At 32.5% G+C, this 15,386-nt stretch overlaps 1 pseudogene; it reads right to left on the bottom strand.

Moving 5' to 3' along the window:
* Nucleotides 1-2,058: 2,058 nt before the first annotated feature.
* On the bottom strand, nucleotides 2,059-3,771 carry LOC149547230 (uncharacterized; annotated as a pseudogene).
* Nucleotides 3,772-15,386: the final 11,615 nt, after the last annotated feature.

Here is a 15,386-nt window from a genome sequence, read left to right as displayed (position 1 = left end):
GATTGGAGTATGGGGCAGATCACTGTTCTGACATAAGTAAGGAATGCCCCCATTTGGCGCAAACCTTTCTTGGGAAAGAATGAAGTTGAAACAAATAAATAAACCTTTTTTTTAATACCATCACATCACACATTGGAAGGAGCATCATATGCCTAGTTAATAGCAGCATGGAAAGGTGCCAGTTTTGAGGGGACCACCTTGGGATAGGAGAAACTTGCCTAGGAGGAAGGGAGATAGATTTTGGGATTGCATGAATTAATATTATATTGGTTAAGATAAGTTTATTTATAGAAGTTGTTAGTAATTGAGTATTTAGAATTGATTTTAATTAAAGTCATGGAGAGTTGTTGTTATTTGACATGTTAGTATTCTACTAGTTGATTTAGGTTAGTTTAAAATTTAACTTAGACTAGATTTGTTTTTGTTAAGTTTAATGATTTTAGATTAGCTTTAGTCTATTTTAAGGTTATAAATTTAGATTAGTATTTAAATTAAATTGAGTTAAAAGTTTAGTTTATTTTAAATAGTTTCTTTTAAATAATTTAATTTAGTTTAAAGTTAATTATTTTAAGAATATTAGCTTAGTGGTAGTTAGGTTAGTTAGTTTATTTGAAATAAGTTTTAAATGTAGTTTTGTTGGATAAGTAGTATGTGTTAAGTAATTTTAATTTAATTATTTTTTTTAAATATTAGTAATTAATATGTTGTAAATATCAACTTGCTTTAACGATAAAATTTCTGGGTGTTAGGTTTTACTTTTTTTTCTTTTTTTTAAGAATTTTTTTTTGATTAGCTATGCTACTCATTTTATTATTTAGTTTGATTTAAGCTTTATATGAGTATCGTTATAAAAAATAAATTATTAGTGTACATTCACATAGAATTTATTTGAAGTGTTAGTAAGATGTAATTGGAAATGAGTAGTTTATTTATTTATTTGTTTTAAATGCTAAAAGTTAAATTAGTGGTTAGTTGTGATATTGTTATCAGGATTTAACTGCGTAATTTTGAGTCAAACTCATTGCCCCATGTTTCATGAGTAGTGATTCAACATGAATCCATCTCTCATGGGAATAAATGGAACACTTAGCACTCATTGGATCTAGGTGATAGTGGTTAGTTGTTAGTTTGCTTAGGATCTACTTAAGTAGTATTTAATTTAGTAGAATGTATTTAGGATTGGTTTCAAGTTAGAATGTGTTAGATGATGGAAAGTAATTAGTTTTATTATTTTGTTTAACATCTTGAGTGATTGTAGTACTTATCATTTAGTTTAAATAAATTTTATGTTATTATTGTCTTATATTATTCTTTTTCAAATTATCTATGTGAAAGTACAGGATACTAAATTTGGTTTCAATTAATGTTAAAATTGTAGAATATGTTTTGACTAACTAGATTGATCACTTAATTATAGTTTGGATGGAAAGGATGTTTTGTAAAAAAAATAAAAATAAAAAATAAATAAATTTGTTGGTGAGTTTTGTCCTTATTTTTGGGCATGACACTCATGGAGAGGATACTCACTACTTGGCCCATATAATCCACCTTAGTATGAAAAATCCTTCGAGTGTAGTGGTTGAGCTAAGTCATTAGTAGTTGATGCTGACTTGACTAATCATCCTCTTTAGTTAGTATAAGATTTTGATCTCTATGACATGCACAGTCTACTTGTTCATGAATAATTGTGTGCAAACAAATGTATGCATTGTCAAAATGCAAATTTCAGCTACCCCCAAAATTTATAAAGCTTAGTCAAAATACATTTCCTCTATAATAGAGATTTGTGTGACTTAGTAGAATATTGAGAGGAGAGGGAGACATAAAGGGAGAAAATGGGGGAACAAATAAGGAAATGTAGAGACTTAAACCATCCTATGAGAAGAATATTTTAAATACAAAACAAAACCCATGAGACGTGTCTTTATTTCCAATTTTTTGAACAATCAACCAAGTTATCAAATATCAATTATTAAATGGTAGTGGATGTATTTCTCCACATGGACAAATCTTATGTCGCCAATCTCCTACTCAAACATAATTAATCACTGTTGCAATTTAGAATTGAACTTCAATTTCTTGACTTGTGATTTTGTTTGAGACAACATAAGCTGGAATAATAAGAGTTAGTAAACAATTCATACTTTCATAAGAATGTTCTACATGTTTCATATTCACAAGGAATATTGTTGGGTTCTTTCTTGTATATGCTCCAAATTTTCAATAGCACATTTTCAACAGTGGTTTACATCCACCTTTGTAAAGCACATTTTGCATCTTAGAGTATGATCGTGTTTATCTCAAATTGGTTTTGAAAAGTGAGTGTCTATACACTTAAGTCATTTACATAGTTCATACTGAAAAAGTAACATATGTTGAGCACAACATGTAAATTAGAGCATGCCAAGTATATAGTGAGTGTTGAGTAACTCTTATGTCGAGTTACTCATGTGTCAAGTAGATAGTATGTGCCAACTAATTCAAGAACCAGAAAAATAGTGCATATCGATTCATTCAAATGCCAAGTGACAACATTGAATTCATAGTTAGTGCCAAGCACTAGAGACTTTAGATGTTGAGTAACACAGTTTTATCATAGTTGTTTTTATTGGCACAAACTACTATGTAAACCTTTTTTCGGCCTACTTAAGGATTGAATTATGGTAGTTGGTGATAAGGACAAATCTTAAATTGAAGTCCCTATGTATAACATGCATTAAATTAGGCAAAAGGAAGGTTTAGGTGACAATATTAATGAATTACAACCATTGATTCATACCTAACCCTAAGTGACCTAAGTCTTCTTAAGGAATACAAACCCTAAATATTTTAAAGGATGTGGAGAGGAAACAAATGAATGGTCATGGAGATTTTTGCATCCACAAACTAGGACATTCATGGTAATGAAGGTATTATGATCTGAATTGAATTGCAAAATTAGTTAAAAGAGAATAGAGGAAGGAAACAGTGAATAACAGAGAGACATTTGATCAAGAAGGATCAAGTACACATCAGTATAGAGGTGATCTATCATCAAAAACATAGTGCTAATTAGAAGATCATTGTTGAGACATTCTAATAGGTGAATTACTTAAATCTCTTAATAGAGTAGTCCTAATAGGTTGTATTGAAGTCCTCTAACAATGTGCTTACTTAATTATGAGTTGAATTCCTTTAACCAGGAACACTTCTAATAGGGTGTTGAAATACTTTAATAGGGTAAGACCTAATAGTTGTTGTAAGCTTTTAATAGGGTAGATCATGTTTCATGATCAAACATTGTAACCTTCATTGGATACACTTTATTACTGTAGTAGTTAAGATTTGTAGGTTTCATCCCCACCCTAGTTTTACCTTCTCATTAGAGGTTTTTTGGGTAATCATATATTGTTTCATGTATGTGTGAATGCTTACTTGTTTACGTACTTTAGATGTATATGCTTTACATGGTATTTCAGTTTACTTATCGAATATATGAGATGGATGTGTGCTGAATATTTTATGGGATAAAGTTTAAAGCATTGATTCACACCCTCCCCCCTTCTCAGAGTTTACCTTTCCTATTGTAATTCCAACAATCCATTAATTCTACTTTGAAAATTTCAAAAAAATACAACATTTTTTCTATTCATTATAGCTCCATACCCTATAGAATTAAAAGAATTGTAGAAATGAAGGAAAAGCTAGAAAGTTAGTCAATTTGACCATTATGGGACTAAATATATAAACTTCATATTCTAGAGTCTTAAGCGAGACCGTCAAAGATCATTTTTTAGAGTTTTGTTAGGCTTCATATAAAAAGAGAGAAAACAAAAAATCAGCCACCCATTTTTTTCTCTAACTAATAGAAAATAAAAAGTGTACTTTATTTTTTGGATGTTGATTTTTGCCCATAGTGTATAGTGTATAATAACTAAGGTTTACATTTTTTTTTTCACATGTTTCCAAGAGTGCCTTTTCTTTTCTACAATTTTGGTTCTAATGACATATGAAGATATCAAGTAAATATGGACATCATCCCCATTTACAAATCTAGCAACAACACAACTTAACCATCATACTATGTTGATACTAACATTTAGTTAGTTGTTCAACAGTTAATTTTTTTACTTTAGAGTTGTTGTCAAATTATATGTTTATTTATAAGATTTATTATATGTTTTTTTAATTTCTTACACATATTTTGTTTTCTAGAGGACCTCTTGTCCTAAACATATGATATTCCATTATAAATTTGCACTAGAGAACATTAGGATGCCTTGAAGCCCCACAAAACCATCCAAGAAAATGCACCCCAAAGACTACTTTCAGATTAGCATGACCTTGAGTGTATGTGGTGCAATATAAACCTTGAATTTGAACTAATCCATAATTCTTTTTTTCAAAGACATTTGAGTAGGTAGTTAAATATCATAGTAAAAGAATATTAAATGTTTTGTAATGACAAACCTATTCTATGGGAATACATTGAACAATCTGCATTCCATTCTCCTTCTAGAACATTTTGTAAAGATTCCACATCTAATGGATGGGCACACCCTGTAACAAATTCAGAAGGATTTTCATAGGCCTCAATGTATTTATGTTCATTTGACCATCTAGCTCCTTGGAAATTGAACACCCCAAAAACTCATGTGCATGCATTCATGTTCCATATCTTAAGCAAGTTGTAAAACCAACTAATAAACATATTCAAACAAGTGAGAGATGATTGTAGAAAAAATAAGAACAATACATAAACTACAGACAAAGTCATCTCTTATATAGTGTAAGTGATATCAAAAACACCTTTTCCTATCCCCTATGGTATTAAGAAAGAGACAATTTCGGGTGGGTCTTCCAAGAAATCTTACTCAAAGAACTAATCCATCAGGGGGATGATCTTTTTTCGAACCTCAAAGTCATGATCATGAGGCCTATCACTATAAGATTCAAGATTCTTTTTGGTTACAATAGCTTATACTAAGTCAATGAGAATCGATACTATAATAAGTAGGAAGTACAAATTCATGTGCACACAGAGATATCAATAGCCCTAACGAACTCTAAATTCTAATGTCATAGTTAAGGAGGATTAAAAAAATGAATCTCATAAGCTCTTACTCTAAACCAATTAGTAGTTATATGGTATAACTTTATACTTGACATATAGCCTCAAACAACCCTTGCTACAGCATGATATTTTGATGCAATATGTTTACTCTACAATACAGATGACAGAATAATTAGGTCATAAAATTCTTAAGATTGCTTTCTATTACACCATAGGGCATTGCTATATAAGTTTCTCACCTACATGAAACATATCCCAATCAGATAGCATAACCTATGATTCTCTTACAATAGTAGTCTCCTTGGAACTACTTAAACACTTCCTCAGAGTTGGAACCTAGAAGTCAAAGTTTTCTAATTAGGTAAGGTAAACGATGTTAATCCTTTAAATATTTATAATCTTATATATCTTCTGAGGTTGGATTATCAGAAGAAAAAAATGCAATGAGAAGAAATATAATGAAATGATGGTAAATCGTGTAGAAAATACCTCCAAGTGGGTTATTTCCATGGATTGAGTTTCATGACTATGATACCTTGAGAAGAAATTGTCTTTTGTCACAGATTATTTTCTAGTATTGTCTAATTGGAAATTTTTGGTTGATATTTTCTCATTTAAAGAAAGGTAGCATGTATAATTTTCTTTTTCTATTATATGTTATTATATTCAACATTGATGATTTAAACTTGGCTATACTTCATGGAGAATTTCATACAAAAAAAAATGCTAGGAAGCAATGAGTAGAATAAAACTCAATGGAACTATCCTGATAAAAAAAGTACAAAATAATGATTATATTTTAACTATTGTTTATGTTTTGTTAATTTTTTTATGAAATATTATGTTTTTTATTAGTGCAGGTCTAGAATCTTTTGCAGAAGAGTGTGGCAAATATTGGAGAAGTTTCTAAAAATTCTTTAGCATTGAGTGTAGCTTTAGGAAGGAAGATGAGAAATCAAATCTACTAATGTTAATTTTTCTTCAAAAATAGTCATCAATAATATAAGCTCTTTTAAAGAAGTTGTGAAAATAAAATCACAACCCTAGAAGTTTTTCTTAGCACAAGGTGTTGAGTTATAGGCAGTGGGTGTTGAGTGAGCTCAGTACAAGAAGAAATCGAATGAACTTGACACACAAGGAAAACTTGGCAAAAGTGTATGTGAAGTGAGCTTAGTAGTGTGCATGCCAAGTGAGCTCAATCACCACTACAAGGTGATGCTCGACAAAAAAAGGATGTCGAGTGAGATCGAAAAACAAAAGAAAACCAAGTGAGCTTGGTGAGGGTAGAGAGGGAGACCTAATGGACTCAATAAAGACAAATAGTCATGTATAAACTGAGTGACCTTTTCACATACTTCCAATCCATGCTTTTTCCACCATTAAAATGTAGAGAGCCAAACAATGAAGCTTTCAAATATGAACTTATCAAATGCTAAAATCATACAATGAAGAATATAAGAAGGGAACACCAAGGATTTGTATTTCTTGTTTCCTTTTTTCTATTCAAATAATATAAAACTATTACAAAATTTGGGAGCATTTGGCTTCAACTAGAAAATCCTAAAATCTTCAAACTGATAAAAATTTTAATTGAAAACTTATAGCTATAATGGTTGCATACAAAATGCCCAGAGCAATCACTGATTCACAGGATGAATCAAATCAACAAACTTACAGAATGACAAAAGATCCAACACATGCAACTTATTGAAACTTCCTTCTATCTTATGAACTCTAACTTGGTCTGTTGATCAATTTTCTTCTTTGTTTTGTGCTCTTTCACTTCTCTACTCTTCTACTCTCTCTGTGTTGCAACTAATCGAATGAATCAGATTCATTCCTTTTGTCTCTTTCCAAAAACATCTTCCCTCTCATTTCAAATTTGAATTCACCTATCGTGCATTCATATTTCTAACCATTCTATAAGCCATCAGGGTGGTAGGTGGGTGTTTGGTTCCAGGTGCAACTGACCTGTTGCATTAAATATTTTAGCACTCCCCCTTTGTCCTAAGACAAACACATACAAATCATTCTTGATCCAAAGAAACTACACCAAGACACTCTCTTAGGTGTATAAAAGTTCTAATGCCTAAAGGCTTAGTAAATATGTTTGGTAGCTACTGCTTAGACTTTTGAAATTCCATTTTGATATCCCCATTCTCCACCAACTCTTTGATGAAGTGATATCTGATCTCTATGTGTTCGCTTCTCCCATGGAAGAATGGATTCTTGGACAATGCAATTGAGGAGATATTTTCACAATAAATTGTGGTTCCATCCTCTTGCCTTTCATTCAAATTTGTCAAGATCCTCCTTAACCAAATAGCGTGACATGCGGCTTCATTTGCTACTATTTATTCAACCTCTATTGTAGATTGAGCAACAATAGGTTGCTTCTTGGATGCCTATGAAATTGCACCTGGTCCCTTTTGGAACATGTATATGGAAGTTCTCTTCCTATCATCTAAACTTCCAGCCCAATCATTATCTATCTAACCAACCAACTTGAAATCATTTTCATTAGTATATGAAATTCCAAATCCCTTGGTACCATTTACATACCTTAGGATCCTCTTTCTCTCTTGCCAATGGGAATCCTTTGGTGTTTCCATAAGTCTAGAAATCAAACTTATTACATGCATCATGTCTGGTCGAGTTGTAGTCAAATACATCAAATTTCCAACCATACTATTGTATGGTGTTGGATTCACACTTTTCATACAATCTTCCATGCTCAACTTCAAACCTACTACTATTGGTGTTGGGGTTGACTTACTATTCTGCATTTTGAATCTCTCCAAGATCTACCTTGCATATTTTTCTTGAGAGATAAATATGCCATCATGCATTTGTTTTACTTCTAGATCTAGAAAGTACTTTAAGAGACCTAGGTCTGTTATTTCAAATTCATTCTTCATGGCCTTTTTGAACTCACTAATTAGGAAATTATCATTTTAGTGAAGATTAAGTCATCTACATACAAAACGACAATCAACATATTACCATTGATGTAGAGAGTGGGCTCACCATCACTTTTTCTAAAGCCATTTCTCATCAAATATGAGTCAATCTTGCTATACCATGCCCTTGGAGCTTGCTTGAGCCCATAAAGAGCTCTCTTCAATCTACGTACTTTTTGTTCTTCACCCAGAACTTCATAACTAAGTGGTTGCTCCACATAAACTTCTTCCTTCAATACACCATTCAAGAAGGTGGACTTCATATCCATTTGATATACCTTCCATTTGTGTTGGGTTGCAATTGTTATGATAGTACGCACAATTTGCATTTTTCAAACTGGAGCATATGTCTTATCATAATCTCTACCATACTATTGCTTGTACCCCTTGACCACTAAATCTGCCTTATGCCTATCTATTTTTCCTTCAAAATTGCACTTGGTCTTGTAAACCCCTTTCACTCCAATTACTTATTTCTTGGGATATAAAGCAGTTAACTCCCATGTATCATTTCTTTCAATAGCATCTATTTCCTCATCCATGGCATTACACCATTTCTCCTCATTTACAGCTTCCTAAAAAATAAATTGGATCACTATGAGAAAATAATGCAAAATTTACACTAGATCATCATAATCTTCTTCATACCTTTCATCTTGGTATATCTCCCTTAGGCTTTTGGTCTTTCTTGGCAATAGGGAGATGAGAGTGTGATCTAAATTTTTAGTATTACTGGTCTACTATTTAGTATACTAGCTCATGGCTATCTTGATATGGTTAGAGTTGTAGCTTCACATGTTAAGAGTTGCTTGCCTTTATGCCTTTTTCTACAATCTATGTTTGTTGCTCCATCTTCTTGCTAATCACCAAAGTCATCTTATTCCTCTTTAATGGTAGGAACTTTACTTGAAGTGCTTGAGGATTCACCTACTGAGCCATCCCATGACTGATTTTCAAGAAACTTTACATCTCTTGAAATGATGATCTTCTTGTTAATTGGATCATACAATCTATAAGCCTTTGATTCTGAGCTATACCCTATGAAGATGCACTTCACACCTTTGTCATATAGCTTTTTCCTCTATTCTTTAGGTACATGTATATGTGCTATGCAATCAAACACTCCCAAGTGTTCAACTATCCATCTATTCCTTGACCAAGCCTCAAGAAGAATCGTGTACAAATGGACATTGTACAACACCTATTAACAAAATATTCCACTGTAGCTACAAGTTCTTCCCAATATTTAGTTGGGAGTCCTTTTTCTTTCCTCATGCTTCTTTCCATTTCAACAATGGTCCTATTTTTCCTCTCAACCACTCTATTTTGTTGTGGAGTATAGCTGGTTGTCAACTCTTTTTTTATGTTATTCTACCTACAAAAATTTACAAACATGTTGGAGGTATACTCCCCTCCTCTATTTGATCTAAGGACCTTAACATAGTGTCCACACTCTTTTTGAGCAGGGCTTTGAATTCAACAAATTTATCAAATACTTCATATTTGTTGTTCAAATAATACACCCATGTCCTATGACTAAAATCATCTATGAATATCATAAAATAAGTACTCCCCCCAATAGCAGTAGTTTGCATAGGGCCTACCAAATTAGAATGCACCAATTTTAATGGTGCTCTAGCCCCTCTAGAATTTCTAGAATTAAAGGGAAGCCTATGTTGCTTACCCAAAATGCAAGCCTCACACTTTTCATATGAATCTACTATGCTTGGCAAACCATCTACCATTCTTTTCTTGGACAAAAAATTTAAACCAGCAAATCCATGATGTCCATACTTGAGATGCCAAAGCTTGGAGGGGTTTTCAATCATGCTCCTAAGAGCTGATTTCTAGTGTACTAATGTACATGCATGCTTGGGAGGTGCAGCACTAACTTCAGAAGAGAAACGTGTCTTTATCCTCAATGGGAACATTTGGTTCTTTGTCATTTGGACTGCAGAAAGTAATCTTTTATTCCCATCCTTCTCATGAATGACACTTGTTATTTTCTATCAACACTTTGTATCCATTTTGAATGAGTTGTCCAACACTCATCAAATTGTGCTTCATACTAGGGGAAAATATAAATTTTGAATCTCCTTCTTCTCATCTTTCTTGGTGCAGACCATAATAGATCCTTTGCCCACTATGGTAATGGTTCCATTATTTCTCATTTTAATTTTAGACTTAAAAGTCTTATCAATGAAAGAAAATGAACTTTTTTTACCACTCATATGGTTGCTACAACTTTTGTCTAGGTACCATACCTCAAGGCTTCCTTCTTCACCAATGTTACGCATGATGAAGGTTGTGGGATTGTTTGCATTTTCCATGTTCACATTAGCCACATTAGCATTCTTCTTTGAGTAATCACCCTATTTCTTCTAGCATTCACTCACATAATGCCCATACTTATGATAGTAGTAGCATTCAACATTTCTCTTATTGGAGTTGTAATTCTTGTTACCTTCTCTAGAGCTATTTTGAGAGGTGCTTTCTCCCTCTTGGTTGTTTGCTAGTCCTAATATTTCTACTCCTGTATTCTTTTGACCATTCCTTCCATGCTCTTTTCTTCTTGAGCCTCTACTGGAGTTATTTCTTCCTCTAACCCTACCTCTTGAATTCTCTTGAGTCTTGAAAGACTTCTCTAGGGAAGTGGTTGCTGATCTATTTATCCAGTGCTCATGGGTTTAAATAATTCCCATCAACTCATCTATGGTCAATGTGGTGAGGTCCTTTTCTTCCTCTATGGTCATCACAAGGTTTTTATATTTCTGAGGTAGACTCCTCAATACCTTTTCCACAATCCTTTTCTCATCATAGTCTTCTCCATTTGATTTGAGCTAGTTTATCAAAATGAAGATTCATGAGCTAAACTTTGCAATAGGTTCATTGTCCTTCATCTAAATATTCTCAAACTCTCTTCTGATCATTTGTAGCTTTACTACTCTAGTCCTCTCTATCCCCTTGAAATTTTTCTCAAGGATGTCTTATGCTTCCTTTGCATAATTTTCTGTTGCAATCTTGGAGAAAAATTTCTCTATCATTGCTACCTCAATCAAACTTAGTGTCTTAGCATCTCCTTGACTATTTCAACTAAGTCTTTTGTGGATTTGTGAGAGCAGTATACTGAGCTAGGTCTGTCACATCATTGAACCCATTAGCTAAAAACTCCCACAAATCACTAGCAACAATTATTGTTTTCATCTTATTTGCCCATGTATCATTATTTTTTCCATTAAAGGACGGTGGATGTTGCCATATCTTTCCTACATCTCCTGCCATGTCAAATATCCCAGAAAAAAAATGCCCTAACTTACTATGGATTTGGGGCCTCAAAGCTATGATACCAATTGAAAATAAAATAACAACCCTAAAACTTTGCTCGACACAAGAAGGTGTTGAGTGTCAATTTTACTCAGCATAAGAAGATGTTAAGTGACATGTAGCAGGAGCCGAGTGAGCTCGGTACAAGAAGTTGAGTAAACTCAACACACAAGGACAACTCAGAAAAAGTGTATGCTAAGTGAGCTTGGCAGTGTGGATGCCAAGTGAGCTTGGTCACCACTACAAGGTGATGCTTAGAAAAAGGAGGAAATTAAGTGAACTTAGTGAGGGTAGAGAGGGAGACTTAGTGGACTTGGTAAAGACAACACATCTTGTACAAACCAAGTGATCTTTGCACAAACTTCCAGTCTAAACTTTTTCTACCTTTAAAATGGAGAGATTCGACGGATGAAGATTTCAAATATGAGCTTATAAAATGGAAAATATCATGGAACGACGAATAGAAGAAGGGAACAACAAGGATTTTTATGCCTACTTGTTTGCTTCCTTTCTATTCAAATAATATAAAACTAGTATAAAATCTAGGAGCATTTAGCTTCAACTAGAAAACCCTAAAATCTTCAAACTAATAAAAATTTAAACTTTAAATTTACAAATCTAATGGTTGTATACAACAATGGCTAGAGAAATCACTATTTCATAGGATGAATCAAATCAAAAAACTTACAAAATGACTAAAGATCCAATACGTGCAATTGACTAAAAATTCCTTCTATCTACTAAACTCTGACTTGATTTGTTGATCAATTCCCCTCTTTGCTCTGTGCTCTTGGACTTCTCTACTTTTCTTCTCTCTCTCTCTCTCTCTCTCTACTATAACTGATCGAATGAATCAGATACATTCCTTTTGTCTCTTGCCAAAAATATTTTCCCTCTTATTTTGAGATTGAACTCACCTATAATGCATTAATGTTTTTTACTGTTCTGTAGACCATTAGGGTGGTAGGTGGGCTTTTGGCTCCAAAGGAAACTAACCTATTGCATTAAATATTTCAATAGAAGCAACTGTGAAAAATTTATAGCCACTAGGTAGGCTTTAGCATAAAAGCATCTAAGAAAAAATAATGCGAGACCAAACAAATCCCATACATTTTCCCTAATTTGAAATATAACCCCAAAATCAATGATTTACATATGCTCTTACAAATCATTTTAGGGCTTTATTCTACCCTTTAACAATTAAAGTTCAAAGGATAAGAGCAAGTTTTGCTTCTAATTTTGAGTTCACACTCTCGAAATAATCCTAGATCAACAAATCAAAGAAATATGAACAAGAAAACAATTACCATATCTTTGAAGCAAGGGTTTTAGCATCTACAAACACAAAACATAGGAGGGAGTCGAGAAAATTCCTACTACATTGATATTTTAGAATTTTCTAAGTTTGTAAGGTGGGTAGGAAGTAGTTCCTCTGAAAACTTTAGGTTGTTTCTCTTCATTGAAACATTTTATTGGGGTAATAGCAATGATTCCTTCATCACAAGTAGATGTAGGAAAGAAATAAAGAAAAGAGCCACATGAACCAAGGCCTTTTAAGAATTTATTTCCATATAAGTTCCCAAGGCTCTTAAACAACAAAATCAAAAGCCATAAATAGAAGAGTACAATAGTTGTCTATGATGTAACTAAAGAAAGGCATACCTGTCAATTAAATCAATGTTGTGGATCATACAAGTATGCAAGAATTTTTAGAGAAGCTCCTAGCTATAGAGTCTTCTAGTGCATGTTGAAAATTTTAACTTAGAGATACTCAGCCTCCAAATCTAGCACCAAGGGTTTTAATTAGATTTTTCACATCTATGTTGACACCATCTATTCCTACTAAAGGAAGATATCTATGCAAGTCATTGTAAAATTCCCCAATCTTTTCTAGATTAATGATTCCAATTGCATATTTTTCCACACTATCCATGGCTACATCATCCAGGTTACTTAAATTTCTTGGTGATTGTACTAGATACTTTAAGGTTGTTTCATATTTCTTTAAATTTGCAGGACATGGTAGAAGATCACCCTAGTAACCTGCTAGGGCATGCCATACATACACATACTTTCAAAAATGGAAAAAAATATGTTGCAAGTTTTTAGTAGTTTATAGAAACTTCTTTTCTATGCCAGACACTTTGAATATAAAGAAATTTAGATCATTATCATTTACTTAAGGTCATAGATTTCTTTGAGAGGCTTAACAATATCATGCAAACTATCAACCAATTCTTCACAACCTTCTTGACCATGTTTTTAAAACTTTGTATTTTCCTTGATATCAAGTAGCCTTGTTGCAAACCTGGGAGTGCCAAAAAGGTAGTCAAACATTGAAAAGATTTGTTTTATCCAAGGTTGCACTTTGATGGGGTACTTGGGGTACTTAGGGTATGGGTATAGCTATTTTTCATAATAGAGGATGGGGTAGTTGGATATGCCAAACTTTATTTTTAATTATAATTTTATATTTATAGAAAATCTGAAATTAGGAGTCATGACAATGGTTTTTCAAAAAAAGAACAGTGATAAGTGTGCAAATGTAATGTATTGTTTTTAGTTTCATATTTTCTATATGTTTTTAATAAAAATTTATGATAAATTATTATATCCATTACAAGAATAGGGATAAAGTTTGCAAATGTAATTGATTGTTTTCATATCAGATTTGCTATATGTTTGTAATAATAATATATGATAAATGTTTACATTAATGATAGAGAAGGAAAAATTTAAACATGAAAAAGAAGGTCATAAATCATATAACAATGACATTTTACAAATGATAAACTTCCAACATGATTAGTGATTGAGTTTATTGTTAATCAATATTGTATCAAAGTTTCAAACTAATTAGATATTGAATTAAGCTTGATAAACAACAAGTTGATATGCAAACAAAAAACTTTTTAAAAAATAAAAAAAATAAATCAAAGTCCTTAGCTATGATGCTCTCCAATGATTACCTGGTACTTTGGATACATGTACTTGGTACTTGGGTATGTGGGTACGAGTACTAGGGGTGTCGGTTCGAGTACCCATGCAACCTTATAATCTTTTGTAGATTTTACTTCTACAGTGGATTTGAAATATTATTTTTAATGCCTTTAATTTTTTAACCTCATCTTTTTGTAGATACATTGATATTGAAGAGTTTAAATTTTAAAAAAATTGTAATGCCTTAGACTGGTATTTTAATATGTGTGTGTGTGTGTGTGTGTGTGTGTGTGTGTGTGTGTGTGTGTGTGTGTGTGTGTGTGTGTGTGTGTGTGTCTATGTCTGTGTCTGTGTCTGTGTCTATGCAATCTAGTTCTATCTATATATTTATGTTTTTTGTTAGTTTCATTTCACTATCTATATCTCCTTTAACTCTTACCATTAGTGGTATCAAAGCTGAAGGTTTGAAAGATATTGGGTGAAGCTTTTTGTTTGGAAAGCTCTCAAGATAAGAAGGGGCTTTCACAATCAACCATGGCCGCAAGCACAAGCTTGAAAAATTCACAGATCCCATAGTTCAATTAGAAAATTATGATTATTAGAAAATGAAAATGATGGAATTATGTTCTTCTCAAGATTCATGGGATCTTGTTTTAAAAGGATACCCAAAACCAACAAATGCAGCAACATATAATGCACTTCCTCAAGTCAATAAAGATTTATTGAAGGATAATAGGAAGAAAGATTCAAAAGGTCTATTTTTTAATGTTTCATGGGGTTAATGAAAGTGTATTTCCAAGGATAGCAATAGGAATAATGTCCAAGAAATTATGGGGTATTCTATAGATAGTCTACCAAGGAATAACAAAAGTAAAGACAACCAACCACAAACAATAAGAAGGGGTTTTGAGTCTATTGATAGGAATTAAATAGATACAATAGATTCATTGTTCACTCATATCCTTAAATTAGTAAATCAAATTAGATCCCATGATGAGACACTTGAAGAAGAGAGTGTAGTGGAAAATATTTTAAGACATTTGCCTCCAAGATTTGACACTATTGTGGTGGCCATAGAAGAGTCAAAATATCTCTCACAAATATCAGTT

This window comes from Cupressus sempervirens, chromosome 7 (assembly GCF_028749045.1).
Source record: "Cupressus sempervirens isolate cs-2001-9-10 chromosome 7, ASM2874904v1, whole genome shotgun sequence".
Lineage (NCBI taxonomy): Eukaryota > Viridiplantae > Streptophyta > Pinopsida > Cupressales > Cupressaceae > Cupressus > Cupressus sempervirens.
This window is presented reverse-complemented; position numbering and strand designations above follow the sequence as displayed.